Source organism: Panicum virgatum, chromosome 3N, assembly GCF_016808335.1.
Source record: "Panicum virgatum strain AP13 chromosome 3N, P.virgatum_v5, whole genome shotgun sequence".
Classification (NCBI taxonomy): domain Eukaryota; kingdom Viridiplantae; phylum Streptophyta; class Magnoliopsida; order Poales; family Poaceae; genus Panicum; species Panicum virgatum.
Window position 1 is genome coordinate 5,836,347 of NC_053147.1, and position 11,244 is coordinate 5,847,590.

Sequence of the window (11,244 nt, forward strand, 5' to 3'; positions counted from 1 at the left end):
TACTGCTCCGACTTTCTTCAGAACTCGGTATGGTCCAATGTACCGAGGGGCCAATTTTCCTTGCACTTGAAATCTTCGGGTTCCTCGAATGGGTGATACCTTGAGATATACGAAATCCCCCGGGTTGAAACAAATTCCCCGTCTTTTCTTGTCCGCGTAGCTCTTCTGTCGGGACTGGGCTGCTTTCAGCTTTTCTCTAACCTCAGCAACTCTTTCTTCTGCTTCTTTTATAAGTGCGGGGCCGACTAGGGCACGTTCTCCAACTTCTGACCACATCAGAGGGGTTCTGCATTTCCTTCCGTAGAGAGCCTCGAACGGCGACATACCCAAGCTTGCTTGATACCCGTTGTTGTATGAGAACTCGGCATAGGGTAAACTCTGCTCCCAATCTTTGCCATAAGTGAGGACACATGCTCTCAACACATCTTCCATAATCTGGTTTACCCTTTCTGTCTGGCCATCTGTCTGCGGGTGATAAGCGGAGCTAAAGTCTAGCTTGGTACCCATGGCTTTATGCAAACTCTTCCAAAATCTAGAGGTGAACTGGGTCCCTCTGTCTGAAACAATACGACTGGGCACACCGTGCAACTTCACTATATTTTCCACATAAAGCTTGGCTAGCTTCTCTCCGCCGTAGTTGGTCCGTATGGGTATGAAGTGAGCCGCTTTAGTGAGTCGGTCCACTATTACCCATATGGAATCATGTTCTTTCTGGGTTCAGGGCAGTCCTACCACAAAATCCATCCCTATTTCATCACATTTCCAAACCGGAATGGGTAGGGGTTGCAACAATCCTGCCGGCTTCTGGTGTTCAGCTTTGATTCTCTGGCAAGTATCACAACGGGCGACAAATCGTGCAATATCTGCCTTCATCCCATTCCACCAATATTTCTGTCTTAAGTCCATATACATTTTGGTGGATCCTGGGTGAATGGAGTAGGCCGAGTTGTGGGCTTCATCCATGATTATTTGCCTGAAATCTCCTTTCTGGGGCACACAAATTCTATCTTTATACCATAACGTTCCCCTATTATCCACTCTAAAGCCTGGGGCCTTATTTTCTCCGGTCTGCCTCCGGATTTCCATCAGTCCCTTGTCCGATCTTTGGGCTTTCCTGATTCTTTCTTCTAGATTGGATTGAACGTTCAGTACTTGGCTGGAGCCTCGAGGGACAATGTGCACGTTTAATCGTGTCATTTCCTCTCGCAAATGGTCATTTTAGGGCTCGTAGGATTTCCGGCTAAGGGCATCGGCTACTACATTTGCTTTACCAGGGTGATAATGGATTTCCAAATTATAATCCTTGACTAATACCAGCCACCTTCTTTGTCTCAAGTTCAAGTCTGGCTGGGTGAAGATATACTTCAGACTTTTATGGTCGGTAAAGATTTCGCACTTATTTCCAATCAAATAATGCCTCCAAATCTTAAGTGCGTGCACTACGGCTGCAAGTTCCAAATCATGGGTCGGGTAGTTTTGCTCATGAGTCCTGAGCTGACGGGAAGCATATGCAACGACTTTCCCATCTTGCATCAGTACACAACCCAATCCTTGTCGGGACGCATCACAATAGATGACAAAATCTCGATGAATATCCGGCAGGGTTAGCACTGGGGCTGTCGTCAATTTTCGCTTCAACTCCTGGAAGCTCCTTTCACACGACTCCGTCCAGGTGAACTTCTTCTCTTTCTTGAGCAGCTCTGTCATGGGCCGGGCTATCTTAGAAAATCCCTCAATGAATCTTCGATAGTACCCAGCTAATCCGAGGAAACTCCTGATCTCACTGACATTGGTTGGTTGCTGCCAGTTGGATACTGCTTCGACCTTTTCGGGGTCCACGGCTACTCCTTCTGCGGTCAAAATATGACCAAGGAAGGCTACTTTCTCCAGCCAGAACTCACACTTGCTGAACTTGACGTATAGCCTATGCATTCTCAGCTTTTCCAAAACTACCCTCAGGTGTTGCTCGTGCTCCTGAATACTCTTCGAGTAAATAAGTATGTCGTCAATGAAGACTACGACAAACTTATCTAACTCATGTATAAACACTTTGTTCATGAGGTTCATGAAATAGGCAGGTGCATTTGTCAGTCCAAAAGACATCACCGTAAACTCAAACTGCCCATACCGGGTGACAAAAGCTATTTTCGGAATGTCGCTCTCCCTGATCTTGAGCTGAAAATAGCCGGACCTCAGGTCAATCTTGGAAAAGTACTTGGCTCCTTTTAACTGGTCAAAAAGATCATCGATCCCGGGGAGAGGGTACTTGTTCTTGATAGTGACTTCGTTCAGTGCCCGGTAATCAACGCACAACCTCATACTTCCATCCTTCTTTTTGACAAATAGAACCGGGGCTCCCCAGGGCGACGAACTTGGCCTGATGAAGCCAATCCGTTGTAACTCCTCTAGTTGTTTCTTTAACTCCGCCAACTCGGAGGCTGCCATCCTATAAGGTCTCTTGGCTATGGGGGCGGTTCCAGGAACAAGATCAATGACAAATTCTACGTCCCTATCTGGTGGCATACCGGGAAGTTCTTCGGGAAAGACATCGTGGTACTCATTCACTACTGGGACTTCTTCCAAGGTCTTGGTTTCCATACTGAATACCATCGGGTTTGCTCCACTTTCCCGGGTGTGACAGGTCACTCGGACTCCCTCTGGGTTTGTTAGATGTACTACCTTGTCCGTGCACCCTATGAGGCCATTGTGTTTGCTTAGCCAGTCCATTCCAAGGATCACATCTATCCCTTCTAACTTAAGTACTACTAGATCTCCTAGAAACTCTACCCCACTTAAATTGATCCTTACCCGTAGACAACCCAGTTGACACCTGATGTCTCCTCCGGGCGTCTGGGTTAATAGGGGTGTTTTTAGTAGTACTGTAGGTATTTTATGTTTCTCCACAAAACTCGAGGATATGAATGAGTGTGATGCCCCAGAATCGAACAGTACTGTTGCGAGAGTAGAGCGGACTAGGTACTCACCGAGTACTACGCCCTGAGCTCCTTGAGCTTCCTGCGCGTCGATGTGATTGACGCGGGCTCGTCCGAAAGACTGCTGGGATTGCCTCTGCTGATTGTTATTATTGTTGCTGTTGCCGCGGAGGGGCACTCGGTTGGCACTGGTCAGCACTGGCTTGGGTCCGTTCACTGTGTTGGAGAAAGCTGACGTAGCTGGCTTGTTCTTGGCATAAGGGCAGTCGGCGATGAAATGCCCCTCTCTCGGCAGTTGAAGCAGGCCCTCACATTGCTGTTGTTGGTGGTGACCTGGCTTGCATTACTCTGCGGGGCCCTCATGGTGTTCTGGCTTCTGAGCTGAGTGTTAGGGGCCCGTGGTCCTGTCACTTGAGACTGAGTTCTGTACTGCATTGGGGCTTGGGACCTTGGTGCATTGTAGCTGAGGCTTCTGGGCTTCTGGAAACGATCCTGCTGGCGTGACTTGCTCTCCAGGAACTTGCGCTTGTTATCCTTTCTTTCATCAATCTTGTCCTTCTCTGTGAGGATTGCCTTGTTCATCAAGGTGTTGAAATCAGGTTAGATCTGAGGGGTGACCAGGGTCCTGAGTTCTGGGTTTAGTCCCTTCTTGAACATATCCTGCTTCTTCTCGTCGTCGTCCACTTCTTCTGGTGCATAGCGAGCCAGCTCCATAAACTGGTGGGTATACTCTTCCACCGACATACTCCCCTGCTGAAGTGCGCGGAATTCATCTGCCTTGCGCTTCATGGTGGCTGAGAGGATGTGATAACGGCGGAACTCCCTTATGAATTCATTCCAGGTGATGGTGGAGGCATCTCTGGCAGCAGCGCAGTAATTTTCCCAACAGGCTAAGGCAGTCCCGGTGAGTTGATGTGCTGCCAGAAGGACTTTATCTCGATCCTGGCACCCAAACAGCTCGAGCTTCCTCTGGATCACGCGGAGCCAATCATCTGCATCCAAGGGGTTGCTGGATCCGGCAAAAGTGGGTGGCTTGGCCCTCAGAAAAGTTGTCAGCTTGTCATTAAAGGTCTGCTCTCGTGGCTGCCTGTTCACTAGAGCATTGGCCAGTGTCTCCAGTATGAGAGTCTGGTTATGGATTATTTGTGCCAGGTCCGTGAAGGGTGGGGGTGGTGGTGGTGGCAGTTGTGCATCATGATTTTCTCCTCTGCCCTGACTCACTTCTTGTTCTTCCTGAGGATGGTTTTGCCCGTTAGGACGTACTCCTGCATCAGCGGCTGCAGGGTCCCTGACGCGGGAGGCCCTCATAACGCTTCGGGAAACCATCTGTAGATTGGGTAGGGTTTTGGTGAGAGTGGGATTTAGATGATGTTTAAGTTGTTTAAATCGTATTTTTGAAAAGGCAGAATTTATCTTCTGCCGAAAAACACACAAGCATCAAGCACACAAACATAGCAAACAACAAGCACAACCAACTTCACTACTGCAAGGGGGGGTACAACACGGGGCAAGACTAAAACACGTACTACAAGTCCGGGTACAGGTTCACACTAAGGGTACAACACTAGGGTGACGTCGGGTGTTTTACTCGCGGGGCGAGCCTTCTTCTGGGGCGGAGTGTGTGAGTAGTCCTTGCTCGCCATCCTCTAAGTTCCCGTTCTCCTGGGGTTGCGCAGCAGCCTCTCCTTCAACGACAGCAGTAGACCCTTCAGGGTTCTCGGGTGGTGCTTGTGAGGTTAACACGAGTGGCCCCCATCCTATGACGGGTGTCCCGAGTAGAACTTGGTCTTCTCCAATTGCCGGGACTGGGGTCCCACTTCTGGTCCAATCTTGCACACGCCGGTCTCGGGCTAGCCTGAGGCTCTCCTGAGCAACTGCTTCACTGCTGACCGCAGCTGCGACTCTTGCCTCGGCTTGAGCTGCTCGGACCTGTTGGAGTCTCACTGCGAGCTCTGCTTGCTCGGCGCGATGGGTCTGCTCCCTCAGCAGGTGGGCTTGTTCATCGAAGAGCTGATCCAAAGCAGCTAGGTAGGTAGCCACTTGGTATAAAGGGTCCTCTTCATGGCAGCACCGTTCCAGGCTTCTCATGCGAGCTTCCCAAACAGGGGTCCTGATGGCCGGCAGGAAGAACCTCATTGGTGTGGGGGCTAGGTGCTCCTCGAAAATCCGGCACAGGTAACGGAGTATCTTCCTGATGGCCAAGGGATATGTGTCTTGGTGCCTAAATCCCGTAGCGGTCACTCGCCACGGCTGGATGTCGGCGTAGTGATCACTCCGGGCGATGACCAGGATCACCCTGCAGCGGAGGGTACCATGGTGCTCGTACTCTCTGCTGTAGTACCTTGGGCGTTCCGTGACGCCAAGGCCTTCCAGGGCGTTGATCAATAGGCTGGGGAAGCCAGGTGCAGCTTGGCAATCGCCCTGGGTCCATCCTTCCTCAGCCATCTGAAAAACAAAGATTAAGTGAATCCGTTTTGCATAAAAATGGTCTGTGAGGTTAAACAGGGTTGGACCTACTGGGAAAGGCTTGGAAAAAGAGGTCTCGCTCCTAGGGTCACGTCCTACGGCCAACCTACGGCTCTGATACCACCTTAAGTGTCCCCTCATAAGAGAAGACTTAAATGTGATACAAAACACAAGTCCCAGGAGGCTGATGCCACATTTATTACATCAGATGGTTCATAACCGTACAAACCTTGGAGGACACTCGATACAGATAATAATAATAAGTAACCAAGCTACGACATAACACCAGACCGCAAACCACATGGGGTCTAGTGCGGGCTCAGAGTATTGCGACAGCGAAGGCATCTCGACAGGGCCGGTTCCACAGGTAAGGTTGGGTGCAGAACGATAACCCTACTCAGTGTCGTCAGGTACGAAGTCTGGGTCTTCCTCTGTAAAAAGTAAGAATGAGGTGAGTAAAAACGTACTCAGCAAGTCCAACCACACCCATGGGGGGGTTAAATCAGAATAATATGCACATGTAGATCAAGGGTAAGGTTACGGTTTAATTTGCGGAAAGCTAAGTTTTATGCAGGGGTTTGTTTAGCTAAAACATTTCAGAAATCAGTTTTTTATATTGGGTAACACGGAGTTCAAGTTTTAAACTGCTACCGGACTCCCCGTCCGTCGTAGCACACGGCACAACTGCCGGACACAATTCCAAAACAACTCACACCAGCCCATCCCAATGAAACACTAGTTATGTGACCACACCATAACTCGCCCAATACCGTGGGCACGGCTATTCGAATATCTTTTAACTCTGCAGAGGTGTGCAACTTTACCCACAAGTAGGATACCACAACTCGAACACCGTCGTGTCGGTGTAGATCCCAACATAGCCATTACCCACCTTAGCTAAGCCTGACTAGCCATCACGGGATTCACCAAGGGGTCATCGACCTAACTCTGAGGTATAACCGGGGTATAAGTCACACTGAGCATATCCCTTCTCCTTGGTCACCCGTTGCTCTCAGCCCTCCTGATGGCTATCACACCAACTAGTGGGATTTATGCTACGCCGTTGCCCATTCAACGGTCGAGTGGTTTGCACGATAGTGGAGTTAGGTGAGATGACACACCAACTCGGTCCTTAGACACGACAAGATGGATATCTCCCTTCTTTGCCCTGCCACATTGGCACGAGCACACCAAATGGCAAATCCGTAGAAATGCCATCCATCCCGTCTACACTTTCTTTACAAAAACACCACATTTATCCCATCCCACACGCACACATTTTCTTTATAAAATAAATCGTATTATGAGTAAAGTCCTAAGCGTTCTAATATCGATTAACGTCCCAGCAAAATCAGACATTAATCTAGGTGGTCAAGGAATGGTCATCACAAATCAAGGGGTGGCTATCCAACCGTGTTTTCATGCAAGCAAAACTTATGCAATTTTATAAAACAGGCCATTGGGTTGTGTTTATAAAAACTAGGACAGAAACGTGCATCAAAGGATGAGATTGAACTTGCCGTCTTCAAAGCCTTCTGGGATGTCCTGTCCTTCGGGCTCGGGGTCGCGGAACGGGTCCTCGTTCTCCTGCTCACAGTACTGCTCGTTGACGGGCTCTCCTTCGTTCACTCCATGGTCTACAGCGCACACAAACAAGCACCCAATCAATACACAGGAAACAAGGGTCTATCGTTGAGCTCGAATTGGGAACACATAAGATATGGGGTACGGAGTAATATTTTCGAGTGGTTTCCTAATGGCATGGCCAAGATTTGGTTATGAGAGGCGTGGTAAAGTTCCGGGTTGATCAGAGGTCGTTTGTTACATGAAATGATAGGTTTTATAAAGGTTCATGGGTCGGTCAAGGGGTTAGGGGCCTAGTTGCAATTAATCCGGAGGAGGTAGGGGCCTGGTTGTAATTTTTTTGAAACATTTGGACTATTCTGGAAGTGTTAAGGGTATATTTAGAATTTTGTTTTTATGTGGAAAGGGTTTATTTTGAAATAGGATAAAGGGCAGGGTGTCTTTTGCAAAATAGCAAAGAGTGGGGGGTTTCTTTACTAGATAAATGGAAGGGGAGGGGCCTTTGGGCTAAATGCCCTGTCCTCTTCCTCCACCCCCCCCCCCCCGTGTTGGGAAACAGGGGAGTGGGGAGGGCTCGCCGGCGGCGGCCCGACCGGCGGCTCAGGGCGCGGCCTGGCCTCAGAATGAGGGGTAAAGGAGGAGTGAGGCGGGAGGACCCGGTCCCCTGCTGCGGCTCGACCCGAGGCGGCCCGGGGTGGCCTAGCCACGGTGGCCGGCGGCAACGGGCGGCGGTGGTGCTTGGCCAGTGGCCCTGGGCCCTGATAGCGGATGGAGGGAGGGGAAAATAGAATGGGGAGGTACGGGGTCCGATCCCCGGCCTCACCTTGAGCTGAGGCGTCGCGCGGAGGAGGGGCGTCGAGAGCGGCGGTGGCGGTCGGAGGGGCTGCAGCGGCGGCGGTGGAGCTTGGGAGGAGGCGCGGCTCGAGGCGGTTGTGGAGCTCGAGGGCGGGGCTAGGGTCTATTTATAGCGGCGGGAAGGCGGTGGGGAGGTCGAGCGCGGTGGTGGCGGGTAGGTGTGGCCAGGGGCGTCCGGCGAGCGGTGCGGGGCGGAGTTATGGCGTTCCGGCCGCTTGCTGGCGTCGGGACGCGGCGGCGCGGCCGGCGAGGTGGAACAGCGGCGATTTGACCGCTCAGGCAGGCGGCGAGCGGGGCCGGTGCCGCTGTGCGGCACAGGAAGGCGGCAGCAATGGTGGCGGGGCGGCGCACGTGGCTCGGCGGAGCTCGCGTCGCTGCGGCTCGGCGCGCAGCGTGGCCACGCGGAGGTGGCAGCGGCGGGGGTGCGGGCACGCGGTGCACGCGCAAGCAGGGATAGGCGGTGGGCGGCGCGCTCGTTCGGGCGGCGGCTCGGCACGGCTGCATGTGCGGGTGGCCGGTGTCGCGGCTCGGCGTACCGCGGCGCAGCGAGCGCGTGCGCACGCGCGCGCGCGTGCACGGCCGGGCCGGTACGGTGCGGTGCTCGGCCTGGGAGGGAGTGGGGCGCGCGTGAGGGGAACGGGGTGGCGTGCGAGTCAGGTGAGCGGAGGGCCGGGGCGTGCGGAGCGGGGAGGGGTGAGCGGCGTTCGGGGCGCACGCGCGGGAGAGGCAGGCCGGGGCGGGGAGCGGCTCAGGCGTGCGACGGGGAAGAAAGGAAGAGAGGGGAAGGAATAAAGGAAAAGAAAGAAAAGAGGAAAAAGAAAAGTGTGAAGGAAAAAGGAAAAATAGGAAAAAGAAATGAAGAAAAAGAAAATGGGGATAAGGGAAAGAGGGGAAAGGAAAAGGAGGGGGGCGGTGCGCGCCAGCGGCGACCGCGGCCGCGGTCGGCCATGCGTGGCGTCGTCACGCGTGTGCGGGCCACGGGAGATGGGGCACGCGGCCAGGAGGGGAGGGAGGAAAAAGGAGAGAGGGAAAAAGAGGGGGCGAGATTCGCGGCGGCCGGACGCGACGCGTCGCGTTGGATGGGAAAAAGATGGGACGTGAATTGAATTCGGGTGTCGGGTTGTTCAGGAGAAACCCTGGGAATTAGGGTTCGGGTTTAAGGAGGAGTCGAGCTCAATGACAAAGAAAATAGTTTTAGCGCACGATTTAAATTAGTGAATTTTTCGGGATGTTACACCTATTCACCCTCTCCCCCTCTAGGGTCGGACACCCCGGTGATCCTTACAGTAGATGCATAAATGTGCATTACATAGTATCTTTATGGTCCATAAGATGACAAATGGAGTCGCATGTATGTTCTTGAATTTCTTCAAGAAATTTGGTGGCTCACATTGATGTTATGACCAATAGAATTGATAATAATTTTCTCATCATTTTTACAATGATCATGGCAAATGTGCCAAATCTTGAATGGATCAAGAGATAAAATTATTTTGTACGCAACATGTATGAGGTACATATTATGGACACCATACTATATGCACTTGCAGTAGTATGACATTAGGCTAATAATATTTTCAATGGAAATATGAGGACTTTTGTAAGCGTTCGCTTGTGAAAGTCAACTTTAAATTGATCCAAAGAACTCGCTTGACTCCAATGAGTTAGAGGTATAGTTTAGCCAAATGTTGGATTTGGCATTTCTGTGTACATGGATTGTACAATCACATTTTTGCTTGAAAAATGTGAGATTTGTCACACAAATTCACTTTGCTAAGTGAAAAAAAATGTTTGCATTCATGAGGATCCATAAGTTGTAAATTTCCATGGATCGAAGATCCTTGATAAATGAATGAGTAAACAATCATTTATGATTTGGGCAAAATTACATCCTTTGTTGAAATCCCAATGAGGGACATGCAAAGGGTAGATGGATCTCACTCCTTTGAATACATGGATTTGTAAAAAAATCCAAGTGTTGGAGTTGCAAAAAAATGCAAATAAATGCAAGTATGACAATATCCAGATTGGATTGAGCATTTGGTTGGGGGTTGAGGAATAACTGTTGTTATGCCGTATGCCCCTAATGATGTCGTTGATATCTTAATGCTCATGTTAGAAAAAATTAATTCCATCCAATGCGAGGTTGGATATATCCTAAGCTGGATATATTAGCCATGCCCTACATGAGTTTATCATGTATAAATTTACTCGAAGAGTAAACTGTATAGCATAAGGGCAAAACTTTTGGGGATTCAAGGTGTTTTGGGATCTATTCCTGTGGGAATAGATGATATGAAATCTTTGCCAAAACATAGGCTCTGTATGCGACAGAATAGCCCTCCAAATTATGCGCTATATATGATATTTATTTAAGTAAATGGTTACTTAAATAACTTCATATTCATGATGTGTCTTGAATTGGCATATGCAAAATTTTGTGAAGTCAAGATGAGTCTTGAATCACATATAGTGTTTACCTCATATTGGATACGCACGTTGAAGATAATCACTATGTGTGACATAGTATAGATCTCGCAGTAGTACTATGGTACTACCTTGTGGTTGGCCAATATGCAAAGTTTGAGAACATTATACACAATGAAGAGGTAATCACGTAAAATATTTCCATGAAATAATTTAAGCACTATGAATTTAAAATATAAGTAAATGTGCTTAATTAATAACACAGTTGTAAATTGCATAGAATAAATTAAGCACTTGAAAATTTAAAGAATAAGTAAATGCGCTTAATTAAAGAAATGCAAAAATAAATTGTATGGAAAATAAATTTCATACAAAATAAATTGTATAAAAAATAAATGAAGTGGAATATATTGTTATTGGGGATGTCTGATGACAACACTTTGAACAATATACTCAACACCTTGATTACATGTTATTGGGAATTGCAGTGGGCAAACTCTTTGAACCATGTAACTGAAATTCCTATAGAAATAGGAACTCAAATGTATGAATTTACTATGGTAAATTCATCTATAGTACACTAGAAACTCGAATGTATGAATTTACTGTGGTAAACTCATCTATTGTACATATTATGATACAACTTCTGTTGACATGTGGTCACAAATATATTTATTTACATGAGGTAAATATTGTGCATTATAATTATATTTATATGGGGTAAATATAGTACTTTATAGATCTATTAAAACCTGAGGGCTAAAACAGAAATCTGCAATATAGTCAATAATCCATTAGGGCTATCATGCAATTTGCAGAAAATGGGGGGACTTTCGTGCAAAAGGCACAAATCCTATCCATCCAATCCACGAGAGACGGATGGTTTCCACGGAGGAAAACCGTCGCTCGTCTTCTGGGCGTCACGGCCTCGCTGCCTGTACGTGCGGATGGATGCCCGGTCGTTGCCGACGCCGCTTGG